Here is a 14,082-nt window from a genome sequence, read left to right on the forward strand (position 1 = left end):
TAGTTTCGGCTATTACAACATTTTCAAAACTAACTGATTACATTTAAATCTAAGTAATTTATACCTAAGTTGCCTATCCTATCATAAATCGCATCGGAAAAGTCTAGGGATATTTTTATAACATACTGAATATCATAAAAATAAATGCATGAGGTCGTTTAATTTCGATTAAATTGGTACACTCGACCACCCTGTAGATTTCTATGGGTTGAACAAAGCCTGCAAAAACGGTAACTAATCTTTTATCAAATTTTTTACGAACTGTAGGTTTTCGGCTAAAATGAATAATCTGAAAGTGTCGAGTTTGTACATTCTATGCAGTTCTTGCTCAGCAATTAAACTGGAAATATTGTGCTTTAACATGGAACGCCATCACTTACCATTGGCTGAATGAATAGAGCTGTAGGGCTTCTTCAAGGTGGCATGCGACAAAATGATGTAGCTCTTCGTTTGGGGGTCTCCCAAAGTGTTATCAGTCGATTGGCGGCGTTTCCGTGAAATTGGCAGTCCAACCGAACAAAATCCAGGGCGAGGACGCGCTACAACTGCAGTTCAAGACCGATTTTTGGTCTTAACCGCAAGAAGGCAACCGACAATCACAGCACCTGAGTTGGTTAACGTGTTGCAGCAGACGCACCAGGTAACCATTGGTCGTGATACTGTCAGAAATCGACTGCATGAAACAGATCTCCACAACAGAAGGCCTCTTAGATGTCCACCTTTGTCGAGAGGCAATCGCGGTAGAAGATTAGAGTGGTGTCAAGAACATCAAAACTGGGATGCAAATGATTGGGCCACAGTTTTGTTTACAGACGAATCCAGATTTGGATTTCATCCAGATTCTCGTCGAGTAAGACTGTGGAGACGACCTGGAAATAATGAACGTTTGAGACACGTCCAGGAAGTCCACACATACAGAGGTGGTACAGTAATGCTATGGGGCGGAATCATGATCGGCGGCAGAACCGATCTCGTTTTTCCAAATCGCTCCCTCACAGCTCGACAGTACCTCGACACACATTCTTCTACCTATCGTCCGTCCGTTTGCTGGTGCTGTTGGTGAAAACTTCCACCTAATGCACGATAATGCTCGTCCACATGTCGCGCGTCTAGTGACTGACTGGCTCACCAACGAAGGAGTTGATGTATTGCCATGGCCAGCACAATCACCGGACCTGAATCCCATCGAGCATGTATGGGACATGCGTCAACGAAGAATTACTCCGCATATGGGGAACATTCACACAACGTTTCAATTGAGAGAGCTTTTAATCGCTGAATGGGCAAATGTATATGCGCACTCAGTATTTTTGACCATTTAATAAATTTTGTTGTAAGTTACATTCGTTTAATAATCACCCGTCAACTTTTTTTTTCCTAAAGCGATCTAAAAAAAATTATTGCCATTTTTAAAAATATCCCTAGACTTTTCCGATGTGAATTTGGTACCTACATTTTGTATACCGAATTTTTGAGTTGTCATAACTTTATTAATAATGAATATTTTTTCATGAAATTTTGTCACACTTATTTAGAGGCACTCTGAATCCAGGGCCTAGTAATTTTTTCAATAAAAAAATCGCTAATAAAAAATCCCGATTTTCGACAAAAAAAAAATCGTAGTATGCCCTGAAACTTTAATAAACATTTCAAATTTTGTCCCAAGGTAGACCTTTTAGTACTTGACATTTAAAAAAAGAATTATTGAAATCGATTTACAACTTCAAATTTTAGGGGGTGTTTCCACTGAAAATGGGTCACAATGTATAACCTACAAACTCACAATTGCTTATTCATTATTGAAACTCATATATCCCCATAGACAATATTTGGATGTAGATGTCAAGAAAATACTATGTGATTCATTAGTTTCATCTCATTTCAACCACTGTGACGCTGTTTACCATTCATGTTTAGACAAAAACGACAAGTGTCGCATACAAAAGGTTCAAAACTTTTGTATCAGTTGATATTTGGTATCAAAAGAAGGTCCAGAATTTCACACAAATTAGCAGATTTGAAGTGGTTGAATATGTTCAATCGTAGACGTCTTCATGCAGCATGCATATTCTTTAAAATATTCAAATATAGGAAACCTCCCTACTTATATGAACATTTGTCTTATAGAACAGATATCCATAACCTCCATTATATATATATATATATATATATATATATATATATATATATATTATATCTTTATATTACCTTCTCTTTTCTTTCTTTTTTTTTCTTTTCTTTCTTCTTTTCGTCTCTTCAATCCCTCATTTATTTACTCTTATACGTTGATGACTAAGAGGCCTTCTTACAGGTCACTGTCATTTGAATCATCCTATACAGAGACTCGGACTGTCGAAGGACAGTGTGTGTCGCCTCTGTTTGGAAAATAATGAAACAGCAGAGCATATACTTTGTGACTGCCCCGCTGGGGACCGAATCAGGTTTTCAGAGTTCAGCAGATCCATACTCTCACCATCTGAACTAATCGGCTTCGTTCAGAAGCTGGGTTTATTTGTGCATATGTGTGAGCCACAAAAACCCTTGCGGGTTGCGGTGGAGGGTCGAATAGACCCACTCACTTTGGACCTAACCTAACCTAACCTGAGTCAACCTAAATATAACCTACAAACTAGAAATTATCAGTCATCGGTGAATCATCAAGATGAATAAACCGCTGAAGAAGCCAGCCACTCGTATTGGCTAAATGTTAGGCCTTCAAACCCGAATGAAGATAGTAACACTCTTGTTGAATTTTTTGTTTACATTTTTATTTTTACAGAGCTCTGTACACTTCATCAAATCGAAGTGCACCATGTACATTTTCAGATAATATTTAGTTGCGATACTAAATAATTGATAAAATTGTTTTTTGACTGCGGGAAATGACTGTTTTAAAGATGAGACGAATTTTCATTTTCCTCGATAAGTATTTATTTATTAATCAATTTAAATTTTGTCCCCTTCAGAGTAGTCCCCACGCACAGGCTGAGCCTTTGTGGGTTTTCTTTATTTATTTATTTGCCTATCCGATAAATCCACTGATAATTGTATTATAACCCCTCATATATTTTTAAACACTGTAAACTTCATTGAATGGTAAATAAATTTTATTATTATAAAAAAAGTAGTCCTCCCAGATATAATACACTTGTGCCAGGGTTATTTCCAATTCTCGAAGTAGTTCTGATGTGCACTTTTTGGTACGTCCTTGAGCTCTCTTAGCGATTCAGTTTTAATCTCCTCAATCGTCGCAAAATGCAGTCCTTTCATGGGTCTCTTCAATCTTGGAAACAGAAAAAAGTCGCAGGGAGGCAAATCTGGTGAATACGGTGGCTGAGGAATGATTACGGTGTGTTTTTGGCCAAAAATTACTAACATTCAATGACGAGTGAGCAGGTAATGTGAAGGCCGTGAATTGTTTTTCTACAATACCGTTAGACCATGTGGTAAGAACTCCTACGCACTGCGTCATGGTATTCGAAGAAAACAGTGAGCAAAACCTTGACAGTTGATCGAACTTGACGTACTTTTTTGGTCTTGGCTTTCTTGGGCTCTTCCATTGGGATGATTAATAATAATAATAATAAATATTTTTATTTCTAAAGAATAATCACAAAAAGATACAAAAAGAGAAATAACGTCAGCAGCATGATATGTTATGTCAGATAGTATGGCTGAGGTATTCAGAAATAGTATAGGGTTCTATATTCAGTAGAATCTTATGAATTCCCTCTTTGAATTCACCAAGTTTATTCATTTGTTTGATGCTGGTGGGGAGTTTGTTGAACATTTTCATGCTTTGATACAACGGGCTCCTTTCTGTACCAGTTAGTCTATGTTTTGGGTTTACACAGTCAAAATTTCTAGGGTTATATACATTTTGTGGTAGACTATTTTCAAAGAGATGTTTGTTTCTTGAAAGGAAAAACAGAGAGTTCCTGTATACAGGGTGTAACAAGTGTAAAACATTTAAGGAGGTGATTCCTCATCGAAAAAAAAAAGGATCCTTCATATAAAGAAATTTCATTGGAACATCCCTTGTTAAGATACAGCCCCTAAAAGGGGGTACATAAAATTTGTATAACAATTTTTTTTCACAAGCACTAAAAAATGAAATTGAAATTGACCTGACGTTGACCTGACGATAGCCTGTTTCATTCTAAACAAAAAATGTCTCTTGGGTTTTTTGCCCAAAATAAACCAGTTCGCAGCAAAAAATCACAGAGATACATCGTCATAAATGCGAAAATACGAAACTAATCTATCTAGGAGTTCGCTATTATACCGATAGTGACAATTGAATTGGTATGACGCTGTCAGTTTGTGAATTTTAGAAATTGAATTAATACTAATTGTGTGTTGTTCTTCTATTCTTAATTTGTTACTTTAATGATTCACTTGTTATTAAAATGGCATACACAAATGAGGAAATGACTGATATGCATTACATTTACGGTCTGTCGCAGGGGAATGGGTTAGAAGCTTCTAGAAGATATGCTGAAATGTATCCTCAACGGCAGCATCCTTCACACAGAATATTTGCTCGCCTTCATCAACGATTACGAGAATATGGTTCATTCGACAAAAGAACGCAGGATTGTGGTCGCCATCGAGAAGTACGAACACCACAGCTTGAGGAAGCAGTACTTAATTTTATTGAAGAACAACCTACCATCAGTACTAGAAAGATTGATTTCCAGCTAAATGTCGATCATAGACATTTCCAATTTCAAAGGAACACCTCTTTTACCCTTACCATCTGCAACGAGTACAGGCACTGTTACCGCGAGACTTTCCGAACCGTCTTGAATTTTGCAATTGGATGCTGGAAATGATTAGAAGAAATTGTGACTTTCTGAAGACGATAGAATTCACAGACGAATGTAGTTTTTCTCGGGACAAGATTATTAATTTTCATAATTACCACATATGGGCTGATGAAAACCCTCACGCTATTATCGAAACTAACCATCAAGAACAGTTCTACCTCATGTTCTACCTCCTCGATTAAATGGTGAGGCATACGTTCAATTTTTAAGAGAAGTGCATCCAGTACTGCTGGAGGAAGTTCCTTTGGGCGTCAGAAGGAATATATATTTTATGCATGATGGGGCTCCCGCCCATTTCAGTCAAGTAGCACGTCAGCATTTAACTGAAACATATGCAAATCAGTGGGTAGGTCAAGGAGGACCACAGAACTGGCCCACTCGATCCCTGGATCCCCATCCTCTCGATTTCTCTATTTGGGGCCATTGACAGCATTTGGTTTATCGTACTCCTGTTCGCGATGTAGAGGACTTAAGAAACCGCATCATCGATGCGTGCAGGGTAATCAGAGAGACTCCAGGAATATTTGAGCGAATACGTGGCTCAATACGCCTACATCTAGACGCATGCGTAATGTCTGAAGGTAGAGATATTGAACATTTACATGAACAAAACATACAGCATGCTTCCTACATGCTGTGTGTTTTTGTTATTAATAAATTAGTTTTGTTTTGATCGTTTAATGCAGATGCTAACTACAAAATAACAATAAATCCAGTTCGCATTCATGACGATGTATCTCTGTAGTTGTTCGTAAAATAATTTTTTGCTAACTGGTTTATTTTGCGCAAAAAACCCAAGAGACATTTTTTGTTTACAATGAAACAGGCTATCGGAAATAACTTTTTAAATGGTAAACAAATAATGAGACAAAAAGTTACATTGGAAATAAATTTTAGGGGTTGCGTTTTCCACCCCTTACAACCATGGGTAAACCAAATAAATTGCTGGCTAAGTGTCTTTTTGGTAGTACAAAACGTCAGGTTAATTTTAATATTTTAATTTTTTCAGTGCTTGTGAAAAAATTGTTATACAAATTTCATGTACTCCCTTTAAAGGACTGAATCTCAATAAGGGATGCTCCAATGAAGTTTCTTTATATGAAAGATCCTATTTTTTTTTTCGATGAGGAATCACCACTTTGAATGTCTTACACTTATTCAGTTACACCTTGTATAGACTTCCTATAAGTATTTTGAGACTAGATACTGAATTTGCCTATACATGATTCTTTTGAGTTTAGTTTCAGCATAGTTCTTTAGGCTCTTTTTTGTACAATAAAAATTTGCTCTGCATTTCTACTACCTCCATAAAAAATAATCCCATACCTACAAACAGATTCAAAATTTGAATGATAGACCATTCGGATTACATCTGTGTCAATATACTGACCAATAACTCTCATTGAATGCAACACTGAGTTCAACTTTTGACAAACATTTTAGATATGACTGTTGAAGTCCTAAGAATTTGCATTCCTTTTCTATTTTGAGTGAAATATTCCTCAGCCGAATTTCTTGAGGTGAGTCAAATCCTGCATGGTTTGTTTTGAACATTACAGTTTTGGTCTTATTGTCATTCAATATAAGTTTGTTTCTCCTGAACCACTCATCTGCCTTACAGAATTTTTCTTCAGTCTGGAGTTATTGTACTTTGAGTTCGATGTTATAACCACATACTCATGATTAGTGACCAGTTATGACCCTTTGAAGCAAATTTGAATCTTTCTTATTAGTCAGTGAGCTATGCAATCTCGTCCACGAGATGGAGTGCCATTTTATGATGTTCGCTCCAACTTCGGAAAAGGAATGAAATACTCTGAAAGAATTCCGATTTTCAATTGTGGAATATCATTGACTTTAGGTCGATGATGGTCACTATCTTGCACTGATGAGTGGCTAATAAGCCCGAAACCGGTCTGCAAGTGTGCCCGTTCCATAATTGAAGGTCGACTCTTTCAGTTGTATTACCAATTGCATATGCAGGACATTTTCTGTGAAGATTCCTGCACTGACGCCTGTCGGATATAATCCAACGCCCTTCGTGGTATTAGCCAGGGAGTAGTTGTTTTCTGATAGGCGTCAGTCCATTAAACTTACTGTGTAGGTATATAGAGACTGGCTTGAACGTTTGAAGTTCCATTTGCTTTAGATTCAAATTTGAATCGCCAATGACGTCAGTCAACAATCGGTATCACTTTTTTTCGGGTTTGAGGCATTAACTCAGGATGTATAAACTTCTGAGGAAGCTGGTCACTCGCGTCAGCGAAATGTCAGGAAGAAATTCGAAAAATCCACGGCCTTCATACCCGGAAAATAGTGAAGCTGAAAACCTCGGCTGTGAAAGTCTCAATCATTTTGTCAATCAAAATTTCCTGAGCGATGCTCATGCAACGGTTTTATTGGTCACAGTTCAACAATTTTGGAACAAACTTCGCTGCCAAACGCTTCATGCCCAAAATTCACGGAAAAATTGCATGAAATAAGCCAACCAATATTTTGACATCCTCATCTACTTCTCTAATAATGGTTCGACGATTCTCCACAACAATTTTCTTCACTATATCTCAACATTTTCATCGTTTGTTGAGGCGTCCAGGCCGAGTGTCGTCATTAACATTTTCTTGACCTTCTATGAGAAGCTTGTACCACTTGTAAACATTTTTCTGACTGAGAGTACAATCACCGTATACCACTGTCAACAATTCAAGTGTATTTGAGAACTTAATTCCATTTTTCCACGAAATTTAATGCAAATTAACTGATCCATTTTCTTCGGTAGCAGAAAATCGTCGAACATGCAAAACACCAAACAAACATGCTGATGTTGATGTTTCCCGGAAAGGAAAAGTGTCATTTTCATAGTTGGAAATTAGTTTTCTTCATCTCCTGAAGACTTGGTTGGCGAAATCGACATCGAGGAGAGTATTACAGTTCTGGTGTTTGGGAGAATTGCTTGTCAGAGGTTCGTTCCAGCATTCATAAAATGTAACAATAAAATGTCTATGAATTTTTTGAATACATTCACGGAACAATCAAAACTCATCTGAAATATGGTATAATTGGATGGGGTGGAGTGTCGAAAACTCATCTAAAATCTCTTGAAAGGTTATGACTACCCTAGCGATCTACTTTATTCAAAATCTGGAATATTTGATCCCTGATCAGCTGTTTTTTATAAATATTACTGCTGAACAGCATAAAAACAAAAAAGAATTACTTAACTACTTATTACCATAAATATGCTACACGTCGGAATCATAGTATCGTCATACCATTAATGTTCAAATCAGTTGGGCAGTTGGTATTCAAGACCAAAACTCAACAGTTTTCTTCCTGATAATTCAAGATGCGAAACAAACCTCAAAAGAATTATGACAAAGATTAAATTATTTGTCAAGAATATACCACGAGCAGATACATAGACAAATTTAAAAATAAATACTCTCTTCCACGATTGTAGATATACTGGTTTATTGTGTATTAATTTGATTGTAGTCTGGAATCCTCATGATTAAAATCTCTATATCCATTGATTGTTTAATTATCCATATTCTGTTCAAATATGTCCAGTTATATTATCGATATCTAGTACTTATTCCAAGAGATTGATTAGTTTTTTTTTTTTTTTTTTGATAAACAAATTTATTTAAAAATGCATAAAAAATTAACATAACTTGGAAACATCTAGTAGCAAAAAAAATATTAATTTATATTCTGTTCAAATGTATTTTAAATTTATATCTTAGTACTTAATTTAATTTAGTGCATAAATCTTACACACAGGCAGATCATTTTGCATCGTACTATGTATTTTATTTGTTCACTGTTCATTTCTATATGTACATATATATTTCTGTAAACAATCTCAAGAAAGTGAATAAATACATATAATTATTATTATTAACTAGGTATTTTACAAAAAACAAAGAAGTTCAGTGTATAATTCTGGTACACAAATAAAAATGACACTCATAGATACAGGAATAACTCTGTATCCGCGTAAGTATGCATTTGTACAGAGCTCTCATTATTTGGATATCGGCCACTATATCCATTAGGTGTTTATGGATATCAATGCTTTAATTTCATGTTTACCTCATCAGCTATTTTCAGACTATTTTCCAAATTCCAGTGTCTTCCCCATCAATAGGTACATCATGTTTTTCGGTCGGGCTAGAATAATGGGTGAATGTACGTTATTTCAAACGTATCATTAAGAGGTTAAAATGAGGAGTATTATTTTATACTCAGTACTCACAGAAGTAGAAAATCCATAATGATATTTTCTGTTTCAACAGAAAAGGAGAAGGTTCACGGAACCCGGTATCCAGTGCTCAAGAGTTTAGTTCCGTTAGTGATTTTTTTATATTGGGGTACTCGTCTCGAACAAATGTTTACAGTTTCAGCAGAATTTCTGTCAAATTTTGTATTGAAAATGGAATTGAGTGCTCAAAAACACTTGAAAATGTTGACAGGGGCGTACGGTGATTGTAATCTGGGTATCGATCTTCACAGAAGGTGTGAATAATGATGCTCGCCCTGGACGCCCCGGCCCCAGCACATCAACAATCAATGGAAATGTTGAGAAAGTGATGAAAATTGTTATGGAGAATCGTCGAATCACTATTAGAGAATTTGCCGAGAATGTCGGCATTATGGTTGGCCCATGTCATGCAATTTTTTCGGAAATAAACTGTCTGAAATTGTAAAATGACCTTAACGACGATCCAGATATGCCCAAAAGGTCATAACTGGAGACGAATCATGGGTACATGGTTATGACATCGAATCCAAAGTCCAGTCGTTCCAATGGAAGAGCCCAGTAGAGCCAAAACCATAAAAAGCAGTCCAAAATCGCTCATATATCGAGGTTTTGTTCGCTGTTTTCTATTACCATAGCGTAGTGCCTCAGGAGTTCTTGTCACATGGTCGTACGGGAATAAGTATTATTAACTTGAAGTTATGCGCTGCTTCCGCGAAGCAATACAAAGGAAATGTCCGGTATTGTGGATAACAATGGCTTTCAAATCACGATAAAGACTGAAAACAAATATCGTGGTGAATTTCATTAGTTCCGACTTCCATTGTTTGAAAGAACTGAAAAAGAAGATTTAAAAATGAATTGCTGAAAATAACAATTATATTGAGCGAAAAAACCTGAATAGAGTCTTGATGATTCCTCTTATAGTCGATTAATGGTGGTTGGATTCGTGGTTCAGATATTGGCCTAATCTGAAAAACAGAGGTTGCATCTTTTGATGCAACCAACTGATCTTCAACCTTTCCCGTTTCAGTAAATGTTCACAGTTATTTATTGTATCATTCTGAGAATCAAAACCTATTATTATTATCATTTTTTTCTTTTTTTTCACCGTAGTGGGGGCTGGTTAGGCCCTATCCCCCGAAGCCCCGATACATTCGGGAGAGCGCGCCAGCATTATCAACCAATGACCACTCCCCACACCGTGGGGTGAGTGATCATTGGGACCGATAATCATGTGCCCTGAGCAACCGCAGTGAGCCAAGAATGACAGCCTTCTGCATCTGTGCGGCTAAGATTTCTGCCTTAGTGCGGCAAGCCGGTATGATTTTAAGATTCGAGAGTAGAGAAGACATCATTCCACCAATGAATCACCTCGTTCAGAGTCGAAAACTATACCGAGTTCATCAGCTGCTCGGGCAGCTGCCCTAAGGAGAAATGCTCCAATTCCTGCTCTCTCATGGTCATGGACCATGCAGAGAAGGGGATCCGAACTCCTGACGACTTTACAGGCTGTATCCAGTACCATTCTGTCATGTAGACACTCCAAACTCAAAAGTCCACGGCCTCCCTGTTGTCGGGGGAAGTACAACAGTGGAACGGACGATTTGGGATGCAAACTCCTATAGAGATGCATCATTTTTCGGGTCTTTACGTCGAGTTGATACAGCCCCTTCCGAGTCCACTTCACTACTCTAAACGAGTAGAGTAAGATTGGAACGGCAAGCATATTTGTTGCAGCAACTTTGTTCTTCCCCGACAGTTCCGATGACCAGATTTGTCGAAGTTTGTGCTGATACTTACCGCGGAGAGAGTTTTTCACTGCAGTTACCTCTTGTGAGTGGCGTTGTTTCACCCCGAGGTAAGTATACGTCTCTCCGGCATCCAGATGCTGTAGGATGCTTCCATCTACGAGCTGCACATCCTCTCCGTAGTCTCCGCATCGTCTCTTTTGAGATGAACCATTGCACATTTGTATATCCCGAATTTCATACCGATAGCATGCGTGTACTCTTCCACCACCCTCAAGGACTGATGGAGATCCTTCTCTCCAGAGGCATAAAGTTTAAGATCATCCATATAAAACAGATGATGATAAAATAGTGAGATGCAGAATAGAAGAGGACTGAGGGAATCACCCTGAAATACAGCCCTTCTGAAAGTGACCCACCCTGTTTGGACTCTTGCTTGACCAGATGTTATGGTGAAGCGAGTTCGCCAAAGTGGTATCAGTTGTTCAATGCATCTCACTATGTTGTCGGGTACCGCAAATACCTTACGGTAATCGATCCAGGCCATAGAGAGGTTACGCTTATATTGTATCGAGTCCTGCGTTACACATCTATCGATGAGCAGGTTCTCTTTACATCCAGCGACTCCTCTCTTCGACCCTCTCTGCTTATATATCCGTTCGAACACTCGGTCAACTGCGGTGAGTGTTCGTGTATATAAGATGCTTGTGAACAACTTATAACACGAATTCAAGCATGTTATCGGTCTGTAATTCTTAGGAATCGACAAATCTCCGCTTTTGGGCATAAGAACGGTCCGCCCCTCGACAAACCAATCCGGAATCGGCTGCTCTCCATCTAGCCATGAGTTGAAAACTCTGGCCAGATGGCGGTGGGTACTTGGTAGTTTTTTTCCACCAATAAGTGTTCATCCCATATGGGCCTGGATCAGCAAAGTTCTTGGAACCAACAAGGGCCCTTCGAACGTTATCCGGGGTTATCGTGTTGCGCAGTTCATTGAGCTCATGCTGTCGAAGCTCTCTGTTGAAAGCTTTGAACTGCGCTAGGGCTGGAGTATCTAAGTTGAGTGGCTGCGGGTGTTCACAGATATCCTTCCAGAAGGATTCCACCTGATCAGCGGTCTGCGGATTATCCACAACACAATATTATTGTTATTATTATTATTATTATTATTATTAAATAATAGTGAAATAAAATATCAGAAAAAATAGAACAATTGAAAAAAAAATGAAAAGTCAAGAGATTCCAAGCCGAGTTACTTCACGACGTTTTAATGCAATTCTTGGTTTCGCAGTAGGCGTTTGGTAGCCTGGTTTTCGTGAGGCTGTGTTTCCGGATCTGAAGCAGGTTTTGATGTTGTACTTGGATCCAATTCTTCGTATCTTTTCTGAGAGTCCTTTGATGTAAGGAAGTGCAAGCACTGGTTATGACAACTTTTTTTCCTTGCGAGGCTCCTGCTGTCTTTTAGCCAAAGACTGTTTCACCATTCTTTTGGAGTAGCCAAAGGAATCTAGTTCCTTCTCAAGACCTTCCTTTGTATTACAGAGCCCGAACGCAAGGTTCAATAGAGTCTTGATGATTCCTCTTTTAGTCGATTGATGATGGTTGGATTCGTGGTTCAGATACTGTCCCTTATGAGTGGGTTTTCGGTATACAGATATTTCCCACTCAGTGTCGAACCTCTTCACCAATACGTCTATGAATGGCAATTCGTTGTAGACTTCCTTCTCCATTGTGAAAGTGATGGAAGGTCTTACCCTATTGATGTGTTTCAGGAAGGCGTCTAGTTCTGTATTCTCATGGTTCCATATTATGAAAGTGTCGTCAACGTATCTCAACCAGATACGAGGTTTCTGGTGGGCTTCTTCAATGGCCAGAGTTTCAAATCACTTCATATATATGTTGGCTATGAGTGGTGAAAGTGGCGATCCCATTGGCAGTCCCCTCATCCTGTGTAAAGAACTCGCCCTTCAGTTGGAAATAACAATTTCGTACACATCATCCTAGTAATTCCATAATTACTTCTGTCTTCCAGATCCCCGTATCCGAATAGCTTCCTCTGTATGATTTGGAGTGCTTCCTCGACCGGAACGTTGGTGTAAAGGCTTTTCACGTCGAAACTGATTAGTTGATCTTCCTGTGTGACTTCAATTGTCTCTAGTAGTTCAACAAAAAGCCTTGAATTGTCAATCACCTTCAAACAAAACACCGTAATCATGATTCAGCCAACGTATTCACCAGAATTGACCTCCTGGGACTTTTTCCTGTTCCCAAGATTGAAGAAACTCGTGAAAGGGCGGCGTTTTGCGACGATTGGGAAGATAAAATCCGAATTGCTGATAGGGCTCGAACACATACCAAAAAGTGCTTATCAAAACTTGTTCTAGGATTGGGAAAACACCGACACAAGTGTATAATATCTGAGGGGGACTACTTTGAAGAGAACAAAACAGAAATTGATGAATAAATGAATATTTTTTAAAAAAAAGCAATGAACAATTAGCTTATTTTTTAGAACAGAGTAGTATTGCAAAACACGTAAATCGTAAACACAGTAAAGTGTTATTAGAATGGAAAAAACCTTTCATTATGCTCCAAAAATTGCGTAATACTTCAGAATGATTCACACTGCCATTTGGAGTTAACTAGTAATAGTAATAATGCTTTTATAAATACTGTAGAGTTCAAAAACTGTTATAGATTTCGAAAAATATCCCTTCCAGGAACTTACCTCTTGTTTTTCCGGCGTCTTACAACAAACACTCCCATCAAAATCACTCCGTTTACGGATAGATCGAACTCCCGTACCGATGATACACCTGCACTCCGGGATATTAGATTTCGACGAGAGAATCCGCCAGAAATGTTTAGACCCCGTTTCGAAATACGCTGAAAAATTATTATTTACAATGTTTAGACAAGCCTGTATACAAATCGAAATTGCCTCCGCAAAAACAAAACACGAACGGTTCGCGTAACTAGCCTGCTACGCGTTTTATTTTCAAATTGATCGCCGATCTCTATTCTCCTTTAATCTTTCAATTGAGATAACGAAGGCGCGTCAGATAAACGAGATAGCCTGACACCTTCTTGGCTAATCAAGGTGTACAATAATGATTTTCTCGTTTGAGTAATTAGCCTTGTGAAGCTCCCATCCGGGGGCGAAATTATTTGTTTTTTCGCTTGGTGGTTTTTTTATACCGGAGTCCTTGACTGTCTGGGAAATTGATTTCCTTCAGAG

The 14,082-nt window shown here is 38.2% G+C and overlaps 1 protein-coding gene across 1 annotated transcript in view; it reads right to left on the reverse strand.

Moving 5' to 3' along the window:
- LOC111506508 (platelet-derived growth factor receptor alpha) overlaps nt 1-13,863 on the reverse strand; it is a 61,725-nt gene extending 47,862 nt beyond the window's left edge. Inside the window, exon 1 of the mRNA XM_023161589.2 lies at nt 13,573-13,863. The gene's annotated coding sequence lies outside the window, so the exon portion shown is untranslated. The remainder of the gene's footprint in view (nt 1-13,572) is intronic.
- Between the last annotated feature and the right edge of the window lie 219 nt (nt 13,864-14,082).

The sequence above is a fragment of the Leptinotarsa decemlineata genome, unplaced genomic scaffold, assembly GCF_025532065.1.
Source record: "Leptinotarsa decemlineata unplaced genomic scaffold, Ldec_3_MD MMD2_P_RNA_scaffold_2, whole genome shotgun sequence".
In the NCBI taxonomy this organism is placed as follows: Eukaryota; Metazoa; Arthropoda; class Insecta; order Coleoptera; family Chrysomelidae; genus Leptinotarsa; species Leptinotarsa decemlineata.